Source organism: Corapipo altera, unplaced genomic scaffold, assembly GCF_003945725.1.
Source record: "Corapipo altera isolate COAL_440 unplaced genomic scaffold, ASM394572v1 112, whole genome shotgun sequence".
NCBI lineage: Eukaryota > Metazoa > Chordata > Aves > Passeriformes > Pipridae > Corapipo > Corapipo altera.
In genome coordinates, this window is record NW_020884899.1 from 9,060,758 (window position 1) to 9,082,730 (window position 21,973).

The 21,973-nt window shown below is 41.8% G+C and overlaps 2 long non-coding RNA genes across 3 annotated transcripts; one reads left to right on the forward strand and one right to left on the reverse strand.

The window, feature by feature from the left end:
- Positions 1-917: 917 nt before the first annotated feature.
- LOC113949895 lies at positions 918-3,374 on the reverse strand. The gene is made up of 2 exons (XR_003528604.1): positions 2,875-3,374; positions 918-1,346 (listed from the first exon to the last, which is right to left on the reverse strand). It is a non-coding gene; the product is annotated as an uncharacterized LOC113949895 (long non-coding RNA).
- Positions 3,337-20,698, forward strand: LOC113949896. Of its 2 annotated transcripts, none has more exons than XR_003528605.1 (4): positions 3,337-3,498; positions 4,456-4,623; positions 16,667-16,862; positions 19,560-20,698. It is a non-coding gene; the product is annotated as an uncharacterized LOC113949896 (long non-coding RNA). The 2 variants fall into 2 exon arrangements; XR_003528606.1 differs by having other exon boundaries at positions 3,460-3,498; positions 4,497-4,623.
- The last annotated feature ends 1,275 nt before the right edge of the window (positions 20,699-21,973 follow it).

Consider the following 21,973-nt stretch of genomic DNA (forward strand, 5'->3'; position numbering starts at 1 on the left):
CCGACTGTTGCACAGTGATTGTAGATACACTGCATATACAGCACTGTTTGCTCTCTGTTTTACTGGGCCAGTGACTGCTTCCAGATTGCCAACCCAAACTCCTTATTTTCCTTTTCCTCCATCTGTCTGAACTGTTGGTGATGAACCAGAAGGCTCTGGCTGTTGGAAGGATGGGATGGCACTCCAGGAAGGGTCTCTCTCACTTGCACTGCTGCAGAATGAGTGGGAATCTCCAGAGGGATTGTAGCAAGTCTAAGGAAGAGCCAGTGAAAGGCAACTAAACTGAACAAGGAGATGGAGGAGTTGATTACCAGGGGAGTCTGAAAACAGAGTCTTCAGTTTGGGGAGGAGAAAGTTGAGGGGGGATATGACTTGGTTTTAGAACATCATGTTGGCTGTGGCAAAGTAGCTGTAAAACCAGTGCCAAACCTTGGCACTTCCATACACCTGAAGGACGAGGGGAAGCAGGGGCAGGGGGGAAGGATGTCTGAGCAGCCTGGTTGTCTTCTGCAGGGAAAGGATGGACTTCTAGCCCACACTAAAGTCTTAACAGTTACAGCTGGTTTTCCTACAGCATTGAAGTGAGGCCAGTCCTGTTTAATATGCAGAATCGTATCATCAGTCAAATTTTGGTGTAAATTCAGACTTCCACATTTTAGGAAATTAGTCCCTGAGTTCTTGATTTGGTAAGAGAATTAAAGTGGGTAACTCTGCAGCTGACAGGATGAATTTATCTTATGTGGATTATTCAAGGTTTCATTCTTCCATTTTGTGCTCAGCTTGTCCTTTTTAACCAAGGAAAAAGTGTTCCTTGACAACTGGCATTGTCATACTGTGCATTTAAGGACTTCAAAGTGAATAATTTTAATTCCAAACTTAGTGCCAACCAGTGTTTCCAATAATTAAACTCTCTGATCTCTTCTGACTCCATTTATTTAAATAAATGACTTAAGGATAATGAAATCAATTTGGATTGAAGTGGAATGATTTGGATTACTCAAGTCACTCAGAGGTTGTTCCAGCCTAAATCATCCCAGAATTTTATTGTTTTTTGTTAAGGCTGAAGCCACATAGTCTTTGGTCAAATTAATAAAACTTGGGAAGGAAAAGGAAAGGATGCCTGCTTCTGAAATCTTTCTGCATGCAAGCTGCTACTGGTTGCAGTAGAAAATCTGCAGATAGCACTTGTCACCATTATAATTTTCAGATTTCTGAGGACTCACTTCCTTGCTGCAAAGCTCAGAACTTCTGAAGATGTGAGTCCTAACACCTGACACTTCTGGCAATCCTCTGTCCTCACTGCAAGTCCCTGGGTCATCATAGAGCCACAAGCTCTTGTTTGTTCCCTGAAGGGGAAAACGTAGAATTAGGAGCCAGTTCCTTAATGTCTACTCACACCACTAATTTCATTACTTCAGTGGAATTACTTGTGAGGGTGCAGAGTGGACAGCGTTAGTTAAGTATGCAAGTTTTCATCTGAATTTATACAGAGGTGTCTGTGACACTGTCCAAAACCTTATTGTGGATTTGCATTTTCTGTAGGAGCTTCGGAAAAATGAAAACAAACCCAAGAGATTCTAGAAGGATCATGTAATATGTCCTTTTTGCAAACATATGTAGGATTCATCTGTCATTCCCCTGCAGCAGACTGCTCTATGTTAACACTTGTGGTATCGGCTTCTACATCTGGACTGAAGCAGGTTTTCATATGACAGTAATTATAATACTCTTTCTAGGTTTTTTTTTTTTTTATTGGAATTAGATGCACCCGGTTGGAAACCTCTGAATCCACAGCAAGACTACAGCTGCTTTTTCCACATTAATGAGTAATTAATTTTGAACAGCAATCCAAAGAAATATTTAATTGCTTACCAATAAAGTCAGCTTGCTGCAAAGAAAAATTCCCCCCCCCCTTAAAAAAATAGTTTTTATGAGAGAAGAATTCTTTATGATGTGAAACATACCTATTTTGGAACAGTGAAAACTTCAATTAAATCATTCTTTCGGGCAAGTGGGTCTGGTTTTCCCATCTTTTGCCCAGTATTTCACTACTGCAACATTAGCATTAGTCACAGAGTTATGTCTCTGCTTAGCTTGCCAGAACGTAAGGGTGAAATTCAAATGCAAAGAAAGACTTCGTGGAAACTATTCCTGAAATCAGAGAGGGACTGCATGTTTTATTGTAGCCCAGGCCACTGTGAGAGCTCCAGATGCCACACAGATGCCCAGGCAGTGATGTGTCCATACACACACCTGTGTGTTTTACTTTCCTGTATCCTTATAGGTACAACGAGTAGGCTTGGCTTGGACATTTCTGAAAGAGCCCTCACCCAAACCAGAAGACTTACTTTGGCTTTACTTTGGTATTACTTTTTTTTACAGTGGGTAACATTTTTCTCTTGTTTCTTCTTGCTGGCCTTTCCCACTGGCTGTTGGATATTGTCCTCAGCCAGGCAACATTAGTGGCAAACTTGCTCCTTATTCCATGGGGTGATCCCCTATGACTATTTGTGATCTCACGCTGTTTTTGCTTTATTTTATGCAACCACCTTTAGTGGAAGCATTTCTGGTTTTATTTACTAATTACCGTCAGGGTTTTATGGTCTTACTGGTACAATCTACTCAAAAGTGCCCATAAGCTACAGCAAATACAAAACATTTCTTTTTACAAAACTTTTTTTTTTTTTCACAAAATGTGGTTTAAATAACAGTCATAGGCATAGTTCCCTGGGAGAACCTTCCAATTTTTTCATGACAGGCTCTGTTTCCTATTAAGAAATGTGTTCTTTTGATCAAGGTGCGAATCGACTGTTTCTCATGCTCTTCCAACACTAAATATACACTTATTTCAAGACATTCAAAAGCTTCATGTACCTGCAGATGGCTGATTTTTTACATCCCCTTCTTCATGGAGTACCTCACGTTGTGAAATGGCTTCTTTAGTTCCTGATGTTCCTCAGTCCTGGGATTACAAATTCTTCCTGCCTATCTCCAAAGGCACTCACAAGGCTGATGATCTCATATCCCAGAGCTGCCCCGATTTGTGGGAGCCCACACCTGCATGGTTCACCTTCCTTTTTGTCTGTCCCAGTCTGCAGCTGTGCTTTGTTTTCCCTCATAACACTTGGCATTATTTTTTTATGGCCAGTGTGCAACCATGGCATACAAATGAATCAGAGAGCCAAACCTCTAGAGAAAATTAAGAGAAACAAGAAATTGCACCTAAAGAAGCAAAGCACCTGGGGTACTCAAAAGAGAATACTATGAAGGAAGATGAACTCTTGTTTCCTTGGAGCGTTGGGAGGGATTTACGAAGAAGAAGGAGCAGGGCCGGCCCCGCACTGGGGGCGCTGCTGAGGCCGCGGTGATGGCGGCGCTCCCGCCCCGTGAGGCACCGGACCCTCAGCTCTGGGGATCCTGCCCAGGCTCCTTGTGGGCGCCGGTCCTTCCCCTTTCCCTGGGAAAAGGGAATGTTCGTTCGCGCCACAGATCAAACAGGTAAAGGCTCTGGGTTTGAGGGATTGATTCCCTTGAAATTCCCCAGTGTGTCGCGTGGGCGGAGGTTCGAGCAGAGCGCAGCGATGGCTCCGTGCTGGGGCAGGGCTGCTGGTTTGTCCCATATAATGCACCTGCCTTACTGCAGCCCTGGCGGTGCTGAGGGGCAAACCTGCATGGAGAAGGTTATCCTGTATTACGCTGGTGTTTGTTCACCGGTGCAGAGCAAACAAACAGCCCTCCCACAACGCTCCCAAGAAAGGGGTTCGCCTGTGCCAGGAGGGGACTGGTGGCAGGAGGGGAGTTCGCCACAGCTCTTGTACAGCCGGGCTTGGGAGTTCCCGGAACGCTTCGATGTGCTTGAGCCAGGAGAGGCCGAGGGAGCTTTGTGTGTGTTGGCTCAGTCATATCGCACATTTCTATGTAGTAGCTTAACTTAAACGTGTAACTTTCATCAGTGGCTATATCTAAGTCCTTACTGAAATGGCCAAGTTCAGGCTAAAGGCTTACATAGTAAGTAATAACTACAATTTAAAATCAAGGCATATATGGCATTGGCTTTCACAGTATAAATCAGGCCTGTAAACTTGTTACCCATACTTAATGCACGTTTATACTTGATATCCATTTTAAAAGTTCTTGCTTTGACTATGTTTACCATTTGAGAAGTCTAAAAGAAAAAAAAAAAACAACCAAAACCCAAACCTAACGAAAAAACCCATGTAACTTAAAAACAGGAAACATTTAAGACTTAAGCCAAAATACCTTTATTTTTTTAAGTAATTCAACACAGTTATTCGTGGCTTTGGATTCCTTGGACCTAAATTTAGCTATGATGGATTTTTGGCCCTAATGTCAGCCCTGTGAGACTTGTGCTTATTCATGCTGAACTTCTTCAGTCTGAGACGATGCAAGGTCAAATGAAATCTGACTCTTTTGGACCAATTTATGTCTTTACAGTGCTTCTTACTGGCTAAACTAATTTGGTTTGTTTACACCAGCTTCCAAGTTCAAAAGTGAAACTTTAGAAGAAGACAGTTAACCAGTGGAACAGGTTGCCAGCAGTGTGGTGTGAATTTTCCATTACTCTCAGTCTAAAACAAGCAAGTTTCTCTAGAAAAAATGCAGGTGGGTTGTGTTGAAGAAATTCCAGTGAAATGTCTGTTTTGTGCAGTAGATAGTCCAAATTGCTCTTGGAGCCACAGAATATACTGGAGCTCAGGAAGGCACTTGCCTTCTTGGGTAACCAAGTCTGAATCTGTCTGGTGAAAGGACCTAATACTATAAGAAAGGGCACTGTAGGCAAGAGATTGCTGTGCTGTGAGGACTGTCCATTTGTTTCAGTGTGAGTGTGTTACCTTCAGTTTAAGGCTCTGTTTTTGAGGACCTCTCTGCATGAGAGTTACAGGTATTTATATAGTAATATAAAGAAATTAACTTCTTTGTGTAACTCTAGGAAAAGGATCGGTCAAAGATATTTTTATACCAAGTTTCTAGATTTCCCTTTCTAATCTCAAGCTTGTCAAATTGATTAGTGAGTATTACAGTGTTTAAATCATGCAGATTCTAAGTAGACATTAAATAAGCTAACTCTTAGTGGGTGATTCATGGGACAGGGTGCTATAGTAGTTGAAGCTGAGTCAGGAAGGCTTTGTTCAATACCTGACCTTGGGCCTACTGAGTAAAATCAGGCAGTTAATTCTCTTCTTGCCCTGGTTTTGTCAAGTCAGTGGTTTTACAGACCTTTTTTGGACTTGAAATGTTTGTGATGTCTGAGAGCTGTTTGAATTATAATCCTGTGGAAGTACAGCCTGTGTACAGATCTGGTTTGCATGTCTCCAGTGCTAGTGTTCTAGAGCAGCAGGTCATAACTATGGCAGTTCTAAAGTGCATCTTTTTTTCTCTTAAAGGTATAAACCTCCCTGCTAGAAGGGTGTTTTGTTTTCAGACTTCAGTGAGAGAATGAAGAAATTAAGAAACTTTGCAGAAAAAGAGCTAGAATGTATCACAGTGGAATGGAATCTCCAGCATGGAGACCTAGAGGAAATGTCAGTAGCTCAGAGCCTACGAAGACCCAGTGGGGAACTTGTAGCAGACACATAGACTTACTTAGGATTGGTCATAATTCAGTTTTCACTTAATGTATTTCAAATGTGATTTCCTACATTTTGTCTTCTGATACATTCAAGCACAGCAGTTCTACAAGATTCACTTTGTCCATACCAGACTTTGTACCCTTAAATATAAATCTTCTACATCTGACTAATAGAGAGCCTCAGTTGAGAGAAATAAATTTGATGGAAAAACTAGAAAGTTGCAAAGAAAATGGCTGTGGTCGGAGGGCTAGTGTTTCACCCAGTTGATTTAGTTCCTTTTGGAAAGATGTGCAGTGAGAGGCAACAAAAACACAGGCTAGCTCCCAAAAATGCAATGAAATTGTACATTGAACTGTGATTGGAATTCAGACTCGGAACCTTGCAAGATGTTCATTCCATGGAAGAAAAGCAACATGTGATCCCAAAAGCAAAACCGTGAGTATCTCTGGCAAAGGACAGTGTGTGATGTTTAGCTAGAATATTCCAACAATGCCACTCTGGAATGAAAATTCAAAAAAACTTATCATTTTCAATAGGATCCTTGTTAAAAGCATAAAACACGCATGATGATGTTGAAGGGGCAGTTTCTCAGTAGGAGCAGGAATGAGTCACTGTTTGGAAAACACAGGCAGAACTGATGCAGTCAGAAGTACCTGACTTGGGTATAAGTGAGCTGCATCTTGTCACAGAATCATGAAATAGTTCAAGTTGGAAGGGATCTTTTAAAGGTCATGTAGTCCAACCCTCCTGCCATGGGCAGGGGCATCTTCCACTAGAGCAGGTTGCTCAGCAAGTAGAATAATCAAACTGTGTTGAGAGGGGATAATCTGTAGATTTTGAGTGACTGGTGATAAAATTGTTCAGCCTGAGCAGTGACTGAAATGAAGAGGTCAGACTGACATCTTTCCCTAGGGATAATTTCTGGATCATCAGAAGTTAATTTTTAATTCTCCACAAAGTGCTGTACCCTCAGGTAATACTACCTGTGTGAATAGGTACTGTGTGTATTAACATAACCAAGCTCATGTTTGAGAGGCTGGTTTTAGTATCCTGATTGGGAAAATAAGATCTTTTCCAATAGCATTTTTCATGTATGTGTGAGCAAGACCAAATAGCAAATTTTATTCACTGGTTTAGAATGCTACCCATTAAACAGGATTACTGTATATTTTACAGCTAACAAAACTGTCTTGTCAGAAAAGCAGCATTTTTAGCTGTCTTTCTATTCCTTGCTGAGAAGTATTTTGCAAGATACAAATTTGTAAGGAGTAGTATACTGAACAATAAGTGAGAATTGAATTAAAATGGCTTTGCATTTTTTTAAAATACCCATTTTAGTCAAATTTTCATGAATGATTCTAATGTTTGCAGAAGTTCTCACTGAACCAGTGCTTGTTGATTATATTAATTTTTCTGGACCATGGTATAACATGAAGCCAGAGCTCCATGGGCTTCAGAACACTTTCCTGTGTAACTAGTGAATTAAGTGCAGAAATATTAAAGGACTAAGCATTTCTCTTGATAGTGATAATGACCAAAATGGCAGTGGAAACATTCATTCTGTTGGACAGCCATTGAAATGAGCTCTCAGGGTGACTCTCTCTGCCCTTTCTGCAGTGAACAAACCAAAGTTAATATTCTCATAAACAAACTGGAAATTTGAATGCAAAGCTTGTCTAAGCTGGAGAATGATGCTTCTTCCCCTGTACAAGTCTGTTTGTGTTAAAAGTAACAACCTGCTAAAGGAAGTAAATTCAAAGCTGTAATTTGTAGTTTATAGATACATTTTTTTTTTAGCCTGTCCCTTCTACTTACCCCTTTGTAATAAGTGAGGCTACAAGGGAGGATGCAGGAAAATGCATTCAGAAGTTTGGAGTTTAACCTGTTTGGGATTGATAACAGATTCACATTTGACTGCAGAGAAGCCAAACCTTTAATTTTGCCTTTTTGTTTGTTTGTTTGTTTGTTTTACTTGAATGTGATGAAACCTGAAAACCCATATGGAAAATATGGGTTCTTCTGAAGGGAATGTACAGAAATACTACTGATGTGTCCCTCAGCACTCTTTCTTTGCCTTCCACTCCTCTTACACATGCATGTTGCTTATTCTCTTAAACAGGTGAGGACTTGGCAGTTTCATGAGCCTGACAAAAATTCCACAGTTAAATTAATAATAAAAACCAATTTCTTCAGTAATTAATCACGAGAAACACTGGCATTTCTCTGAGAAGACTTTTCTCAGCTAAAGAGAAATGTGTAACACAGATTTCCCAAATGCAGAACGAATTTTCATTGAAATGTGCTTCTGTTTTAAATTTTGGACATTTGTCCATGACCTTCTTGATTGAACACTCTGGAATATTTTGTCAGGTTTTCCAGTATTGTTGAACTGAGTTAAAATGTAATTGACTAAAAACAAATAGAACAAACCCCTCATCTAATAAATGTCAGTTCATGCTGACTGGAAAGAAAACACCTTGTTCCTGCCCTGTGACCCCGGTGCTTGTGTTAAAGCACAAAGTCTCCAATCATACAAGTGGAACATAAAACCTTTCACTGTTCACTTTCTCCATGTAACCAAGCAGGTATGTGGGAGTGTGGGCAATATAAGAAGCTGGCTTTCTATTTATGTAGGAATTTGATAGTGCACCTCACAGAGTAGCCTGGAAAAGGCTCAGCCAAAGATAAGGCTCGTTACTGATGAGCACATGGATCAGATCCTATAGAGTACATGAAGTTAAAGACTGGTTTGGATTTGGGCATGTCTGTGTGGAGCACAGGGCAGACATCCCTCTGCTGGGTGGCCAGTGCTGTGGCTCCTGAGCTGACAGAATTCTGCCTGACTGATGTGCAGCCCTGCCCTGCTTGTCAGCCCTGCTCAGGGACCTGCACCTTCCTGCAGAGCACTCCTGAACTCCTCATGCAGCACTGGTGTGGTCCTGTTCTTCAGGAGACATCCTGGAAGATGATGGCCATGATAACAACATTGTGATAGATGAGCTGTGACTGGCATTGCTGTGGAGACCCTCTCCCTTACAGGGAATTTTCTGCTTTGCCATACACTGGCACAGCTTTATTGGCTGGGATGGACAGTGCCTGTTCTTGTTCCTCTTATTTCTTCTTCTTTGGAAGTCTATGTAAGTAAGTGTTCATGCCCTGTTTAGTTTATAGTCGGTCTTTGGAGACCAAGTGGTTGCAAAGAAATCCAGAAAGAGGGCTTGGTTACAGCTGTATTGAAGCACTTCAGGAGCATATTGATGAGCAGAGGATGAAAACCCAGATTTGTAAGCAAATCTGGATTAAACAAATGAAACTTTCATTGTATCATCTGTTCTTGGGTTCAGCGTCCCTCTCCAAAATCCTTGTTGTTGGAGTGTAGTGGCAGGCAGGTTGGTTTGCCCTCTTGCTGGCAGTGGGGGATGTGTCAGTCCCGTAGGTATCCTGCTGCTTGCTTTTCCAATTTTCCTCTCAGTGTAACTCACTGCTTCCAAGCACAAGCTCCCGACCTTCCCTTGTGCACCCTGCCTTGTTGTGCGCTTTCTCCTGTGCTTTGCACTTTCTGTTTAGACAATAAAAGGACCGAAGGGAAAACAATGTTTCTTTATGTTAGAAGTGCGGCAGCCTCACATGTCAATATTTCTTTTCCCCCTATGCACTCTGACTTCGTTTATTTTTTTAAACACTTTGGCTTCTTTTGAGGAGGTTCGAGTTCCAGAGCAAACCAGTTTGCACAATGTGCTCAGCTTCGTGTTGCACTGAACTGATCGCATTTGTTATGTCTACCAGCTGATAGAGTTTTCTGAAAATATTTAGCCTGTAATGTAACCCTCCCTGGTCTTCTGTTTTTATTGCAAACATGCAATTAATCACCCTAATTGTTCCAATTACCCAGAGGCCCAAGTGATTATGATAAAGAAAATAAATAAAGATAGTGATGGCATGGTGTGGCTGTAGGACTGAGATGAACACTCAGCACAGCCCAGGAATCTTCTACTGGATCTTTTATGTCTGGGGAGATGTCCTGGATGTGGCTCGATGCACGTGCTGGGTGTCACATAATCCAGCCTGGATAATCCATGCCTTTCTCCCTCCAAAACATTTCCCCATTTGGCACTACCAAAAAGTGTAAACTGACAAATGACTGCATGGGAAAAAGCTGAGGAAATAAGTGCACGTTGGCCAAGAAAATGATGTTTAAGAAACATTAGAGCTGTCACTTGCATCAAAAAGAACCAGCATCATTTAGAGGTCACATATATATATATATATATATATATATATATATATGAATAATTCTAATTCCTGAAATTATCTGCAACCAAAATAAAACCAAAATGCTGTTTCTGTTTTTTTGTAAATTAAAACCAGCGCAGATTTTCTCCCCTCCAAGTAATTCTCATGCTAGGAGCTTGAGTCTGTAATAAGTTTCACTTGTTTGGCATATCCTCTGGCCCAGTTAGAAAATCCTTGGAAATGGTTCTAAAAGTAATGTCCAAACACAAACCTATGAGCAGTGATCATGGTTGGTGTGCCAGGGATTGCTCTGCGCTTCCAAGACTTCTGGAAATCTCCACAATTACTCTGACCAACTCTGGGGAAAATAAAGCCAACCATGGTCTGAACTTCTTCTCTTTAGAAGGAAATGGTGTTTTAATGTTCCAGAAAAGTGCAAACTGTGTGCTTTGATTTTGCTACTGAGAGGCCGTTTGAGGAGTTTGCAGCGTTCTCTAAGAAATGTATATGTTTTATTTTTTTATATCTATAAATTTGTGTATGTATATATAGATAGGAGGATGTAATTCTTATCTCATATTAGCATTACATCACTGTTTTATCTGTTGTAAATCTGGGTCACTTCTGAACTGCATTGCTGTGGATGCAGATGGAGCTTGGACTACAACACTGGTCTGAAATGCTGTTTTCTAATAGGATTAGTGAGTCATTTGTGTCCAGATGTGGATTTGTTTGGGGGAAGGGAACCAGGGTGGGGCAGGGAGATGGTATCCTGAATTCAGATCCCTGCAACATCCATGGGAATTTTGCAGCACTTTGTTGCCCATCTTTGCAACTCTTCCCCGAGCACAGGGAGCTGCAGCTGGAGCTGGAGAGAGCCAGGGCAACTCCTGGGAATGAGCCACTCTTCCTCTCTGTGGCTTGAGGCCGACCCAGACAGAGGGCAGAGGTAGCCAGTGTTAACAGAGTGTTTCCATGCTTGGAGAGATTAGGCTGGTTAGGACTTGGGTCCTCAGAGATGTGGGAATGGAGGTGACAGAGGTTCACAGAACCCTAATCACCAGGGAGCCAGAAAATGCAAAATAAACTCAGTCGAAAAAAGTAAGGAGACCCCAGGGTACAGCTGTTAGGTGGCAGAATGCTACCAAGGCCAAAAAGACTAAGTTATTCCACTAGAAATTGGACAAAACCATGAGGAGAGGCCCACAAGAGCTGTTACATGCCACTATCCAGGGCATGAGAACAGGGCATTGAACAGGAGGTTTAATTGGTGTGAACCCAGACTTCCTGCTGGCAGTACTTCTCCCTGGAGCAGCGGTGCCTTGGAAGTCTTTCAGCTGGGCAACTATGGGCTGGCTATTAAGCTCTGTAATTTCAATAGTTTCACTGAGGTTGGCAGAAGTCAAAGGGTACAATAATCTTGATATATAGGTTTGTCTTTGCTTGCACTCTAAAGGCATCCCTTGCAATCCGCTCTGGCTGTACACAGCTAGCCCATCATCTGACAGAAAAAAAGTAATTATAGCATTACAAATGTGGATGTGTATATTTTATGGGGAAAATTAGTATGCCACCCTGGTTAGTAAATATTTAGAAAGATCTGTAGCCTAGACAATGCTGAGGGACAAAACAAATGCCAGTTAATTCTGTATACTTTGCATCAGATTTCAGCTACAGTCAATGCCAATTATAAAACTGAATGAAGTGACACAGTGTATTAAGGAACATATAATTTGTCATACAGTGTCAACATTGCTGGCATTTTATATTTCTTGAGGTAGGACTTTTTAGCCAAGTCTTGTTAAGTGTCCCCGAATCTTATTTAGCATGTCAAAAAGTATATTCATTGTTAATTCTCTGAGTAGTGGAGAAGCAGACCTTGTGATAGACAGGTTTTGACAATCATAGCTGGGCTAAACCTCTTTAATGGTGGGATTTATCCTGTTACAAGTGTGCAGTGTTTGAAGCCAGCCCTGCTAGGAAAAGCTGTTCACTGCAGCTGAGTGAGTGAAATAGCATTTACTTGGAATAGTGTGTGGGTATCTTCAGATCTGACCTGCTGTATTCATCACTTCATCTTTAAAAAAACCAAACAAAACAGAACAAATCACATCCAAATGGGGCAGAAATTCATCTTTTCTAAGAACAGATGCAAAACCATAAACTAAAATTATTCTTTATTCAGTGGCTACTAGACTTGGAGTCTGACAGTCCTAAACACATCCTGTTTATTCTGTGCCACTTCTCTGCCCTGTGTCACAAATAGCTGGGACACTTTTAGCACAAAGTGTAAGAAGGCAAAGCAGTTTGACAGCTGAGGTGGCTTTGTCACCCAAAGCTGGGCAGTTCTGCAGGGTTGTGAGAGTACAGACCGGTTGAGGCCCCTCTTTTTGGGCTGTGGGTGATGCATAAAGGCCCAAGTCAGGTCCCCAGCTCCAGCAGTGCTCAGCAGTGGGAGGGGATGGCAGGCATGAGGACACTGCACCCTCCTCCAGGTACTCTGGGAGTGTGGAATGGTGTTTGTTTTCTGGGAAAATTTGAGATTTTATACTTTTAAGATGATGTTTTATTTCGAGACTTTGTGATGTGTGAGAAAGCATCAGTTGGCACCAGTGAGCATCAGGGCTGTCCCTTCCATACACTTTCACTCCTGCCTCTTTTAATTCACTGGTGCTGCAACATGATTTCAAGAACTCAGAATATATTTGTCCTACACAAGTGTAGTGAAATCAGAAACCTTTTTTTTTTAATTAAAAAGATGAAGTTGTTTTGGCTGCAATAAAATCTAAGAACAGTGTTTTACAATGAGGGAGAGATGTATGACATGCAGGACTTTTTGCAGTACACTGTTCTTACACAACTCATTAGAGGGCCTAAAAGCCCTTTATTTTCTGGGCTGAGCCTGATTGCTATGTTTCTCCTATATAATATTTTATAAATTCCCATAAAAGAAAGAAACACTAGACTAAATTAATGTTTTGAAGTACTAGGACTTTGCAAATAAGGAATAGGTCTTTGATTACTGCCTAAAAATTGCAGTCTAAAATGTTATTTTACATACTATCCTGAGTCAAGGCTTATTTTAAAAACAATCTTTTGACAGCAAAAGTAAATTCACAAGACTATCTGCATAAGGCTGGATACATTTTGTGATGATGGTTTAAATTACCATCATCTTTTCACCACCTCCTGATGCCATGAAAGGAAGCTTTCTTCACTGCTTTTCAATGCAGTGAGTCTGGCATGCTGAAATATCAGCCACACTTCCTAGGAAGATTTTCCTGCAAAGCAGATACCTGTAAGTGTAACCAATATTTGAAAGCTTTGGGTCTGAATTCTGTCACCTCCATGTTCTGGCTGTGCAAATTCTTCCATTGACGCCAACATGGTTTTTTGCATAAAATAACTTTGTAAGCCACGGGATGAAATTCTCTAAGTTACTGCTCTGACTGTGTTTTGTGCTCCCTACTTGTGCTTCAGATAGGAAAGATAGTTAAAAATTCACACAGAAGAATAAACCTCGTAACTTGCATTAACTTTTATTTCATTTTTGAAACTTTTTAACAACCTGCTGAATGACAGTGAGCAGGAGTCTTCCTTAACATATGCTCTTTGAAATCACAACTGAATGTGGTCCCTGGTTTAAGGAATTTTTACTGAGTTTTCATTACTTTTTTAATTACTCTGTTACTTCTCTGCTTGGCTGAAAGGAAAAAGCTGGTTCTAGTCAAAACACTGTAATTAAATGTACTGTGATGTAAACTCTTGCACAGTGGGAAGACCTGGCAAGTAGCGAGACACTTCACAGCTCAATGTTTGCACTTGGCTGTCTGCTTGTGTAACAACTGTACCCAGGCACTGAAAGAGCCCAGGCTCGGATACTGAATGTGCTGAAGCTTCTTTGAGCTTCTGACTTCACTTATGTTACTGTGCAGCCCAGCCTTTGTGCACGTCCTGCTTAGTGCCCAGCTCTCCATCAGGTACAGTAAAATCTCTACAAAACAGAAAACAAAACCCCTTTCACGTGGTCAAAAGTGGAGTTAGTTGTGGGCTTGCTGGAGATTGTCCCTCTGGGATATTGAAAGCAAGGCAATTGCATCGCTCACTGTTATCAGATGCTATTTAGAAATCTGGAAGCCTGAAAATGGAGGTTTGCACCTCATCTTTGGCCAGGGATGGATCATCCATAAGACACTTGCATATCATTGTCACAAATAATTTTTTGTGTTACAGCAGTGTGTGGGGAGAGCAAATTCCAGACCCAGTTAAGCCACAGCTGCAACACCACCATCCTTTTGCTCTGAAAAATATGTAGGCAAAATGAACAAAACCAGCAGAAGACTGAAGAAAGGAACTGGAATTAGACTCAAATGAGAGCAGGATGGTGAGAGCCAAGACAGCTCATTGCCAGCCTGGATATCACCTCAAGGTTTGTTCTGCATCTACTTCTGTGGAGTCTTGTTTGGGAAGAAGGAGCTAAGGCTTCCTTAGTGTTGTTCATCACTTTATTGTTTTTAATGAAAAATAGTTCTTTTGCTCCTTTTGGCAGCATGCACACAGTAACCTGTTGCCAGCCTTGGTAGAGAACTGACACTGCATTTCCTTGTGTTTTGGATTCATCCCTTTGGATTTTCCCTCTGTGAGGCTGGGCTGTCTCTTTTCCCACCTTTCCCCCCGAGCTTCTGCACAGCATTGCAGCCATCTGTGGGGCTTCTGTTTGTCTTCCTGCTTTTCCCTGGCTCCAAACACCAATGCTGCTGTTCCAGCAAGGAAGCAACCCTGCTGAGAGTTTTCTCTTTGGCTTTCAGATACATCCCTTTTTCTTCTGTCCTTCTCAGTTCTCAGCCTGTTACCAGCATGGTCATTACCCAGTGCCTCTGCTGGAGCTGCTGGTGTCTGTGCAGCCTTAAGCCTGGTTTATCCAGTTTGTTAAACCAGTTTTACAGCTGATTCATTTCACTTTAGAGGTCCAAAACTGCTGAGCATGGGGCAAATTGCTGTCAGCCGTGGGGAGGGGAGCATCCCTGCCAGCCAGGGGCTGGCTGCTCTCCCCTCCTGACACATCCAACAGCCCAGGAGAAATCACTTCTGCTGAAACTTTTGGTGAGGCAGAATGCAAGCTGGCCAAGACCTTGGGGTTAAAAGTCTTGTTTCTTTCTTTCTTTTAAAGTATCATGATGTAATCACTTAAAAATAAATTTTAAGATTTTGGTTGTATTTCTTAAAAGAAAGATTGCCTTTCCAGCAGCTCAATTTCCCCAGCACCAAACTGGGAGTTAGTTCAACACAAACACAGGAGAGTGTCATATTCTGAAAAACTGTCTGCAGAACCTGCCTTTTCTTTTCTGGAAGGTTCTGGTGTTGGGTGCATTTTGTGCACGTACTTAACAAACTTCAGGAAACTTGTGTCTGAAGAAACTTTGAAAAACCCCAATCTTAGATCACAGCCCTCTGTTGCAGGCTGCCTGGGAAGCAATGATCAGTCATTCTGGATGGCTCTTCAGATGCCCACTTTGTAGGAGTGTCTTGCTGCTAAGCTGGCTCTTGCACTTACAATAATGCACAATACGGTTCAGTGTCAGTTCTGTTACCATCAGGTTTTGGGCAATTCCCACTCAGACCCTGCATTTCTGCTTGTTCTGGCTACTTCCAATTGCTACAATTTATTTTACAGCTCACCTTCCTGCACCAGGAAGGCCACCTTCCCTGCCTTTGATGAGCAGCTCCTCACTAAGACAACTCCTCTGGCATGTCCCACTCCTTCCAGCCCCTCTACGTCCTACACTGTCTGTTCCCTTCTCAATAAATCACTGGTGCTCAGCAGCCTCTGCAGTTTTATCTCAGGCAAATCTGCCCACTGGGTTTTCAGGGAGGAGCTTTGCTTTCCTGTTTTGGTCTTTAAAAGCTATTTACCTTCAGGGGCAGCAGAGCGTCAGTTAAAATAATAAAGGCACTAATTAATTGACAAGATGTTTTCACTCCAATTTAATCTGCCAGAATTTAACTCTGCCTGGAGGCCATAAACTGTCTTCCCTTTCTTTTTGGTTTCCATACCTTTCAGCTTTAGCACTTGTAAGGCTTTACTTAATCTAGTGCTTATTGCTGAGGTAGTTTGAGAAGCCCATGTGAAAACAGACACAAGTGTCAAATGCATCTCTCACCTTCTTCAGGTTGTGCCTTTCATTTTCCCTGTTTGAAGGAGTGTTTCTAAGCTGCCATATTGTACTGCTGACTGTTTCAAAGACTCTCCACTGAGGAGAAACTTAGAAGAGTATCATGGCACTGAAACATTTTCAGCAATGTTGTTATTTTTCCGCATTGTCTCTGGAAACTTTCTTGAATTGTTGCTTTGGCCTTAAATTAATATTAACTTGCTAGACTGGAAGCAATTCATTTTAGGATAATTTTGACATACAGCTATTATTAAGTTGTGTTTAAATGTTGTCTAATAATATATTCATCAAAGAAAACTGTTAGTAGACATCACAAACTCCCACATATCAGTTCCTGGCTTCCTTCCACATATCCGTAATCCTTTTTCCTCCATCTCTCTTGCATTACCTGTAATTGCATCTTGTATTACCCCCAGTGCCAATCTTGTCTCTTCTCAGATGAGCATTCAAAATTTGCTGGTTTTGATATTTTGAATAGTTAGTGACTTTAACTGTTATTTTTAAGTAGTTGTTTGAAGACATGACCAGGTAATCTGAAGTGATGGGTAAAGTGATGCTTGAGAGTGTTTGTACATATATAGAGAAATAATTATAATCAGATAAATATTACAGCTCTTCTCCAGCAGTGTTTTAATGCATTACTGTCACTTTCCCTTGCTGAATGTGTAGTGAGTGAGCAAAGTGGGATACCAGAAGCTCATGCAGCTGCACAACCCTGGGGAACACTTTATAAATTGGCTTCTGACCCCCAGCCAGCAAAGTGGGAATTGCCCAGTGTTCTTGGGACCACTGACCCGCAGCTCCTGCCTGTGGCATCAGGAGAGTGCCAAAATTCCTACAGGGCCAATGGCAAAGAACTGCAGAGGTACTTTTTTAATTTTCAAAGTATTCATTATGGTAATAATTATTGTCTGTATTAATTATAATAATTTACATGTGGAAAAACGATCTGTGCAAGTGTTACCCATTTCTCACTAAACCCCACACAAATTGCTGCTGTAGAGGAGGAGGTTTATTCACATTACGAGTGTTTAGCCTTCTAAAAGGTCACCTCTGCTTCAGATAGGGGCCACATGAATATTAAATGCAGTGAACGTGAAGTAAATGTAGTATATTGTATGGGATAAGCAAAGGCTGTAGTGCACACCATGAATGTAATGTGGTTTTCATTGGCAAAATATCTAAAAGGGAATTGGAAAATAACATTTAACAACTATTGCCCTGAAATCAGTCATCAGTTTAATTAAATAAACATAAGCAGGAAGCTGAAAATGAGATCTGAAATCTTTAGTAAAGAGCACCATAACCAGTAAGATGCCACCTCAGTGTTGGTAATTCATTAACGATACTGGGAGAGATCACATAAAAATGACAGTTTCTGTTTCAGAAAGAAGCTGACAAAATGTTGGAAAATATGTGCTGCTGAAAGAGGGGGATGTATCCCCCTGTGACAGCACAGTGACTCGAGAGGAAGCTTTTTCAGAGACCCAGATTAAAAATGAGTCCCTGCTTGGGGCTGTGCCTCGGGCTCTCTATCCAAACCCTGGTCCCCCATACGATTGTCCTGGTATGCTGAGCCTTGGATTTGGGAACCAGCCTTCCTCTGGCCCCTGGTCTGCTGTTCTTTGCCCCCAGGCAAGGCAGATGTCTCACTGACTGCATTCATGACAAGATCCAATAGGGAAAAAAACCCCTCACAAAAATTCAAATGAGTTTTTTTGGTTGTTAATTAGTGTCCCTAAGTAGGATGCCCAGGTATCTCCAGGTGTCAGGTACCCTTCACTCTGGCAGAGATGGGCTTAAAAGTGTTAATAAGAAAACTCATGCTCCTACTAAAAGGCATTTTTAGAGTCTATGAACTCTTCAGAGGGCAACACTTGCTGCTGACCTAGAACTTAAACTACCAGGACGTTGAGGGCAGAAAATGCCCAGAAGGTGAAGCAATATTAGGAGCCTGAAGGGGAAAGGCAAACAAAAAATGCAAGGAGACGAGAGGAAATAAAAGACAGAATAACTGTAGGAAGCCATCTCACTGTGTACAGCATACAAAAATGCCAGAAATGCCAGGGGAAGTACCTGCAGTTTATAAATTTAAGTATCTCTTGTTTTTTAAAGAAGAGAAAAGCTAAGGGCTGAAGTAAAGTACATGTGAAAGTGAAACCTTATTTAGTTGGCATTGAGCTGTGTCCTGGTGCCCTACTCCTCCATCAGTCTGTGAGTGGGATTTTGTGCTAGGAGCTCATTCAGTGCCTTGAACTGTTCAACCTGGGATGTCCTGGGAAAGGGGAAGAATATCACACTGTCCCCCAGATTGCAGAGCCAGTGCAGGATGGTGCCCAGCAGGACTGACTTCCAAACAGCTCCCAGGCACTTTGGGAGCAAATCCCCAGAGCTGAGAAATGCTTTTGTCCAGGCATGTTGTCCTTGCTCTCCTGGGACATGATCCCTAAAGGATCAGCGAGGAGGTTTGGAGGAGCATTGGGCGATCTGCTAAGCTGCATTAGCTGTAAAATCCCATATAGAGAGGGAAAGAGGTTTAATTTTGTGTGTGTTTCCCTCAGTTTAGCCAGTGCAGAACAGCAGGCTGTCCTGATTAACCCGTTTCCCCTGACACAAACCAAATGGCTTACAGCTTGAGTAACTGTCTGTTGAGTCCCACGTTTATTATAAATTCAGTAGATGAAAAAATTATTTCAGTTTCTATGTTTTTTACAGCATTTCCCACCAGAGAACGCTGACACTTGTAAAACAATAAATGCTATAGTATAACATAGCAAAACTAGTAAAATGCTCAACAGTAGATAAAACTATTTACAAAGGACCATTATGGTTTCTTTTGGAGAAATAATGCAGCATTTAATTTTAAGATACATGTGCCAGGCATAACTTTTAGATGGTACAAAAAGGAACATAAATATAGAAGTGCACGTGTGCAGTAAGGTACATTCATGATCTTAATTACTTCTCTCACTAAAAATAATTTGCCTCTGTGTTTCATCTCATCTCTGCACCACCAGTTTCTGAAAAGCAAATTACTTTGCTAAGCAGTTCAAGGGAAAACCTTCAGCATCAAAACTCCTGTGTCCCACTTGGGCTGGTTTTAAAACAAGGTTTCATGGGAGGACTGGGTATGCAGAGGATCAGAGAGAAAGTTGTGTTGTTTTGGGGCAGTGAATGGATCAGGGACATTTCTTCAGTTAAACTAATTTGTTCCCTGACGAGGTTTTTTCCATTCTTGCTGTAATACTGAATTCCAGTGCAAATGTTGACTGTGCTGCTGTCACAGGATGGTGGTTGGAAGGGAAATGCTTGGCACTGCCTCCTGTTACTCACTGTGCAGTCAAGTCAGAGCCAGCTTACAAGATGAGAAACTGCACATTAGCATAAAGAAATTTAGTCCTGGAAGCAAAAGATGCAAATCCATCACCTACCTGACCATTTCAACCTCTTCTCCTTCTTAATGGAATAATGAAGGCCAGTGGCTTTAATGGCAGAGTGGTCTCTGTGTTTCAAGGGGTACTCAAACTCCTCAACGAGCTTTTCTTATTGATATTCCCCACAGATGAATTTCCACCTCTGGAAAAGCAAAAAACAGAGACCCAACACAACAGGCTCTGCCACGTACAAAGTCCACAGGGGTGGCCAGGCAGGTTTGGGTGTTTGCTGTTTGCTCCTGGGGAGCAGTTGTTTTCTCCACTGTGATCCCTAAGTAAAGATTGTTTGAGGTACTTTCAGCCATACTAGAAAATCATTTCCCTAAAATTTCAAATTGGGAGGGGAATAAAGTGACTCAGTAAGAGCTGCAGAACTCAGAACTTTCTTTTTTTTCCTTTTCCCCAAAGGGACCTCTACCCTTGTTTATATACTTTGATTTTCTATAACTGCTAGAACCACTTTGGCAGAAAGTTCAGTATTTGATAGTTTTTATTTAGACGTTGACATGTGTTTTTTATATTCTTAAGTTTAGGGAAATGGTGAATTCCTTCTTTTGGATTTTTTCAAATGTTTAAGTTGTAACTGTTGGAATCTGCTGGGTATTTAAAATGGATCTGAGAAAGGAAGTAAGGCATTAGTTTTATTGGGAAAAAAAGAAAAAATATTTCGAAAGTTTCTTTAAACCAATGTTTTTCTGACATAATATAGAAGAATGTATTTATATTGATTATAGTGTTTGAAACTGTCTAATATAAATGGCAATTCAGACATAATTGCTGCAGTGAAATATTTTGTATTTATTGTATAATAAACGTTTCATAGAAATAGCATAAAATATTTAGAGAAAATAAAATAGGATTAGAGGGAATCTATTGCATGGCTAAAGGTTTTATGTGGTGCTAATAGTATTTAAAAAAACATTTTGTATTAAATAGACTGTACTGCATTTGTATTTGCCATAGACTGTGAACAAAATGGATATTTTTAAAGACAGACTTTTATCATTGTCTGAGGAAACCTTTAGCTAGCACCAAATTCATATTCCCTCTTGCAGTTAATCAGAGTCTTAATTAAACAAAGCTGAGCTGAATAGGGAAGTCAGCGAGATAATTTTAGACCCCTAATCCGTGGATATAAAATCCTTAATCCACGGATATAAAATCATTTTCTAAAATTGGGAGTGAGCGTGTTAACATGCTTTACATGGAGGGAAACTGAGGCAGAGCAAGGCTGCACCTTGCTCGGGGCTGTGCTGAGGAAGGGAAGGCAGGGAGGTGCCCAGGGCCCGGACACAGCCCGGGTGACTCCGGGTGCCTGTGCCAGCTCCGGCACCGCTGCCTGGGACCGGCACTGCTGCCCTGCCCAGCCTGCAAACCTGCTGGAGCCTCTGTGCCAGCAGGCGAGCAGCAGCCTTTGAGCAACTTGTTTTAATTATGTGAGGAGCACGCTAGCTTTCCACAGTCGCCTTTTAATCTTTTTTATATTCCTGTTCACACTATGTCACAGATCTGTGCTGCATTTAATTACTCCGGCTCAGCTCCGAGTGCAGGGGATGAACACGGGGCTGGGAGGTGGCTCCTCGATGCTGTGCAGACCCCACGCAGCCTTCAGGCCTTCTTTACCTCAGGCTTAGACAAATACAAAGGTCTTTGGATTGCTGGTCACAGAAGATCTTTGCAGATCTATATTTTTGAGACAGAGTTGTCGTTTACAGTAAATCAGAAGGATTTTCAACCTGGCCCCACTTTGCCTGGGGGCCTCATCCAGTGAGATTCCAGGGCTCCAAGCCTTGAGCTGCACGACCCTTTTCCTGTCACTGCTGCCTGAGGTTTGTGAGTGGCAGTTGCTTCTGTCTGGGTCATGTGTGGGGCCCATCATGGTTTGGTTTCCCTAAAAAGCAGGAGTCTCCAGCACATCCTTCTGCCCCTGCCCCAGAGGAGCCCTGTCCACCTGGTACCAGCCTGGGGATACATGTCTGGATTACTGGAAATACTACAGACAGCATTGTGATAGTAAAGCTTCATGCTTCATCCAAAACCTCATGGGTTTGGATCTGTAAATAATCCTGGGGTCAGCAGAGGGAGCCCAAGGACACACAGTCTCGGGTTTGGATTTTGGACCAGCTCAGTTTTCTGGGTGCTGAAGTGTTCCTGACATAAACTCTCTGCCTTTGAGTGTTGCAATAACTTATTTTTAAGCCCCCAAACTGTGCAGTGGCTGCGTGGGGCCACCTGGGTTGGGCTGGAAGGAGGAGAGCTGAGAGGGAGAGCTGTTACTAGTAGGAAACCCTTTGGGAGGGGACTTTTTTCTTAATACTGTGAAAAATGAGATCAGCACAGAAATCCAAGGTGTGCCCACACGATCCTCTGGTGACACCAGTTTAGCCAAGAGTCTGGGTAGGAGACAGGATTGGACTTGGATAGAGAGAGGGGTTAAAGAAAAGTCTGTGCAAAATGCTGGGATTTGCTGTGGGGTCTTCACATCAGAAAGATACTGATAATGGACATTATAAAGATTATTGGTATTCTTGTTGTCTAATTC